Here is a 6242-nt window from a genome sequence, read left to right as displayed (position 1 = left end):
ATCAATCTGGAATTAGTAGATACTATTTGCAAAGCGCTATCATGATAAATTCACAAGCGTTTCAGCTTTACATTCATATTCAACTAGATAAAAAGAAAACGCGCGATACAGATTCTATTACTAACGGAGAAGAAGAACAGGCAACCCAAAATATTTACAGATCTGCAAATAACACAAATAAAGGGTCCTCTTAAAGTAAATCATCATTCTGGAAGCAGTTGATAGTACTTGAAAGTGCTACTAAGATAAATTCACAACCGTTTCAACTTTACATTCATATTCAACTAGATAAAAAGAAAACGCGCGATACAGATTCTATTACTAACGGAGAAGAAGAACAGGCAATCCAAAATATTTACAGATCTTCTTAAAGTAAATCGTTTCAACTTTACATTTATATTCAACTAGATAAAAACAAAACCCGCGATACAGATTCTATTACTAACGGAGAAGAAGAACAGGCAACCCAAAATATTTACAGATCTGCAAATAACAGAAATAAACGTTCCTCTTAAAGTAAATCATAATTCTGGAAGCAGTTTATACTATTTGCAAAGTGCTACTAAGATAAATTCACAACCGTTTCAACTTTACATTCATATTCAACTAGATAAAAAAGAAAACGCGCGATACCAGATTCTATTACTATGGGGGAAGAAGAACAAGCAATCTAAATGTTCACAGATCGGCAACTGACATAAATAAAGTAAATCATCATTCTGGAAGCAATGGATAATATTTGCAAAGCGCTATCAAGGTAAATTCACGACAGTTTCAACTTTACATTCATATTTAACTAGATAAAACTAACTGAAAATTAAAATGGAATGTAATGGAATATAAAAATCTAATCTTAGTGCGTATGAAAACACAGTTTGCCATTACATACATGTTACAACAAAAATTCAAGAAAATTGAAAGAAAATTTAAAACGCTATAAATATTTCTGAAGACAAATTTATTCAAGTCAAAAAATGTTGTACCCACATTTGTACATTTCAAGAAAAAACTTCATGATTTTTTTTATAATATCTAAAAAACATTATTTCCTTCAATATTGACACACCATTAGCGACCATCTTGCATATTAAAAGACTTTTGAGGTATATTCTGAGAGTGAGGAAAACTAAACATCAAAGTTGGTTTCTTACAAAAAAATAACAGCAAAAAATATTTGTTCATATTACGATCTTTAATTGAAGTGAGAGAAAATTATGGTGCGGCGTAAACAAACCAATTTTGAAAACTGACGGAAGTGATATTCAACATCTACATTTTTTTAGCTATCTAGAACCAAGAATCAGGTATCTACAATTTCAAGAAACTAATAAGTTAGTCCATCTAAATCCATTTACATCTCTCACAATATGATAAGTGTTTTGCTTGCGCCACTATATTATTTAATTCTGCTAAAAATACAATTTTTGGTTAATAAGCCTATAAAATTATAAAGTTAACCTTCTATCAATATCAATTTTAAAAAGTAATCAAAGCCGAATCTTTCTAGATATTTCAAAAGCCAAAATTACAGAACAAATAAAACTGCCTTATTAATTTTGTTATAGGGATATGATTATGACTTTTAAATTTTTCAGATGATCATGGTCTTCGCTTAGTCTTACATGAAATATTGAGGTTAATGTTAATAAAGATAAAGAATTTTTGTAAGTGTATTATTCAACACAACGGGTATTGCCAAAAGTGATCTAAAAATGTCTGATTTAATTTCTAATGAAATTTCTCTCAACAAATCTGAAAGAGTGAAAAATTCCTGCACTCACTATCTAAAAAAACTAATGCAAAAAAAGTTGCATCCTTACTAGAATATCTTGCTGGTATTAGATTAAAAAAATATGTTAAACTAGTTCTGGATATAAATATGTAATTGCAACTTATGGTAAATTAAACTTTAAATTTCTTCCAACATTAAAAAGGTACATAGAAACTTCGAGGCTATCGTAATATTCTGTAACTAACCAAAATTGTGGAAATATTGAAATATAAATTTTGCAGTTTAATTTCTCCAATAATATTCAACAAATCTATATCTTTAATGGATTCCAAGATAGCTTATAAGGTAGAACGAATTTGGAATGCACTGTACATCTGCAATTTGAGACTAGGACGCAAAGAAGGCGTCGACGAAAATAGAAAAGCAACTGATTGGTCCCCGGGAATTCTAGATTATTTAACAGTTCATTAAGCTTGATCGAATTTCATTCGACTTCAGCAAAACCTTCACCTTTTTTTAAGAGTCGTCCGACCTTGTTAAATTGAGAATCGAAATTGTTTCGCACGTCAGCGTGCAATTCGACCTCGTCTAGACAAACGCATTTGAATTCCGCCTTTACCGTTAATACTCGTTAGACTTTGTTCTTTCTTTTAGTATTGTTTCTCTACCGGAAAGCAAATAGTTTTGTAGTTAACTCGCAGACCGAGTCGAATGGTAATTTTCCTGTTCGCGATAAACGCAATGTAATGAATATCTACTTGTTACACCTGTACAAGATTTAATTATTATCAAAATTTGAAAATAGTAGTATATTAAGCAACAAGTGTAGCAAACGATATTTGAGTCACGAGTTTATTTCTGCGGAGCGAGTGGTTAGAAATATATACCCTTTCTAAGGCCTTTAGTTTCTGGGAACATTTTTGCAAAACAATACGATTACATTCATTCACCATACTGTATCTCCAAAAACTTCCGATTGCTCACAAACCCGTTCGTAATATCACGGAAATGTGCGAAATGGCTCAGATCCGTGAGAAAGGCAACTGACGTGGCAAAATGACACTTTCCTCATGTTAGATTGGTGCATGATTGGGTATTTTAGGGAAGAAAGAAAAATTTGTTTAAATTAGTTATTGCCTTCTGTAAAACCCATTTCATTCTTAACATATTGTATTTGTTTATTGTTTTAGTTAACTTGTTGCTGTCGTTTGAAAGTTAATCTAAGAAATGCGTATCATACGACATATAAAATTAATAGACTTCAGATTTTTCATTAGGCATGTTTTTTAAATGATTTAGCATAAAGCACTTTTCTTGCTTTCGAAAGTTTTAAAAAGATATTAAAATTTTAAAATAGGTTTCCCTTATAACAGGATCCAACTTTATTCTTTGCCACGTAATTAATAAATCACACAAATGCAGCTCACGTATTTGACAAGCAAATAGTCTTATGGCCTATTTCAGTAGCATTTTGGGAGGTATATAAATAAATTTATTTATTTACTTAATTTATTACTTAGCACGAACGTGTAATTATATTTATTATTGTGGGCATATGTTTTACATTTATGTTTTGCTTATCACGAATTAATTAGATTATTATTATTATTAAAAATTAGGACAAATTTGTTTGCATAAAATTTTCTATTCTATATTTTCAGTTTTGGAAACTTTGTTTGATAAACGTCACTTTAATCACTAGTTTCTGCAGCAGTAGTTACCATGCAATATATTTTTGCGAAACAGTACGGACACATTCACTAGCAACGGTGACCATCAGCGTTTGAAATTTACCTAAAACATCCCCTATCGCTCCTAATTTACAATATTTGTTAAATAAATCTTCCTCTGCAAAGAAACGTGCAAAAGTGAAAATATAAATTATTTTGAACATAGAAAATATTTGCGGGTATATAAAAATAAAACGAAACTGAAATTGCGAAGAAACCCCTTGCTCCAGGGAATTTTCTTTTTAAGATGTCGTATACAAAGGAAAATTCGATATACCCCTCTGAGATTTTCAACGCAACTTTAATGAGTACCGACAAAAAAACTTTCGATTATCGACTCTCGTTTTCACCACGTACGTACATTAACTAAGATGTTTATTACGCTCAAATAAACAAGAAATAGTGTTAATTAAATAAGTTTTATTTGATGGCGGATAAAAACCACTGATCCATCGTATGATATTGATGCAATTATATCTAGTTATACCATAGAAATAGTAAATTGTCAAAAGATTATATAGTTGGGTGTTTAATATAAATTAATAATATTAACCAAAATAAAGGGAAGTAATAATTAATTAATAAGGAAATATTTTACAAAAATTGGGAAGCGATAATGGAGCTGAGAATTCACTAATATATATGGCGTTGAATTGAAACGCGTTTTCCACCTGTCATATAAACATCTGGAGAATTATACTTTACAATTTAACTTATACTTTACATTTTTTTTATTGTCTTGAATATTAACGGTAAAGGCGGAATTCAACGTTAGGTAACCAAAACACACTATCTTAACCCAAAAATAAAACGGGAGTTTGTATTAAAGCCAGCATTCAATTTATCGCTATTTTCAGCGGTTAAAAATAGATTTTGTTTTGCATCCGTGGGTTAATTTTAATCGGCGTTTTTAAAAACTGTATAAACTCATTTACGTTCCGTAGTTGCGCGAAATGCAAACTGGATTTGCAACGTAATTCAAATTTCGATTTGATTTAACGAGTTTAGATTTGCATGCCCCTTTCCATTATATTTTATTGGTTCTCCGTTAATTTTACCGTTGCATTTGAGAATGACACTAAACATAGGTTTAGTAGAAATGTTTTAGATTTTTGACAAAATCTTCTATACTTTAAATTTATTTATTTTTTGGCAAAAATGTTAATAAATTATTACTTGATAGAGTTTTTTTAACACTTCGTGTCTTTTTTGAATTTTAGTACTTCGGTCTCTTCGGTTTTTCAGTTTTTTTTCACTTTTAATATTTAGTTTCTTGGTAATATCCAGGATATTATAGAATCTTAACATTTATTAACTCTCTTTTATGATAAATTTTAACGCAGGTTCTTGATCGTAACCAATTTTTCTCATTCTAATAAAGCAAAGGCGGTAATATGATTCAGAAATGAAATAACAAAAAAAAATGAAAAGTTTGTCAAAAATTTGCTAGTATGTGTAGCTGATTGATGGGTTTTTGAATGAAACGCGATATATTTTATTTAAAATTAAATTAATAATAGTTTAATAGTCCTAGTTGTCCATATTTTTTTCTCTGTTTAATAGTTTGCTAAATTTCACATATCTAAAAAAATATTTTTTTCATTGGAAGTGCCCGATCAACTCAAAGCACCATTAAAAAAATTGGACAGTCTAAAACCCATAGATGTTTTGTTGCAAAAATTCACAAACATGTTTCGGAAAAAGTCATTTAAAAGTCACCAACCTGTCAAAATTTAATACTCGCTAAAATATATTGACAGATTACTATATGATGTTTACAAAAAATATTGACTTTTTGAACTAAACGGTCTTAAATTTAATGCAGGAAAACATAAAACTTTCGAATGTACTCGTTTTTTTATTATTAATTTACAGCCATTAGTAGTATTTTAGGGTAATTTACATCAAAATTTAATAAGGAAATTTATTCAGTTACGTTTAACACGATGTTTTATTTCAGAAAATTGTGAAAATCTGAAGTAAAAGGTAAATAAAAGTAAAAGTCACCTCAATTTGTATTTTAACAGTTCTACGGTTGTGGTTAATTTTCTTTCCTTTGGAAAACTTCAAATACCATTTTCTGGCTAATTCGAAAAAGCTACAGTGTTAAGGAAAATAACCTACAAGAATATTACACCACCAAATTGACATTATACTGAAACCTATATTAAGTTATCCGGTCACCTGTATTTTCGCAAAATGTTAATTCTATGTTTAATCAAGTCAATTTGGTATTACGCCGATCCAGGAGGAATTAATTCAACCAGTTAAATGCAATTATTGGGTGATTCGTGTATCGACTTCAAGGTAAACTGAGTCATTTCAGTCCAGTAGATATCGGTGAGTGAGCCGATATGTTACGACAGCGTCCCGTGTTTAATTTTCTAACTTAAATTTGCAGTGAAAACAACTCGCAGAGATTAATTCAGTAAAGATTTTCTTATTGGTTGTGTAGTTCGTTAGATTAAAGTTTGTCAGCGTAATTTTTTAACATACGTTTATAATTTACCTGACTCAAGGGGGCAGTTTAAAGCGATTAATCACGCAAACTCAAAAACGTTCTGGTACCAGTCCAGCTTTCATTACTATTTATAGTTCAAATTGATTTAGTGGACAGCAGATTAGGGAAACGGTGACCGACGTTTTGAATCCGACGAATGCCTCGGTCGAATGCAATTTCCATAACATTTTTTGAAATTTTGCTAATAAAATACTGCTTAAATAATAGTAAATGACACATAATAATATACAAACAATACAAAATTATATACTTACATCTC

This window comes from Cylas formicarius, unplaced genomic scaffold, assembly GCF_029955315.1.
Source record: "Cylas formicarius isolate icCylForm1 unplaced genomic scaffold, icCylForm1.1 PGA_scaffold_4__25_contigs__length_36172078, whole genome shotgun sequence".
Taxonomy (NCBI): Eukaryota; Metazoa; Arthropoda; class Insecta; order Coleoptera; family Brentidae; genus Cylas; species Cylas formicarius.
This window is presented reverse-complemented; position numbering follows the sequence as displayed.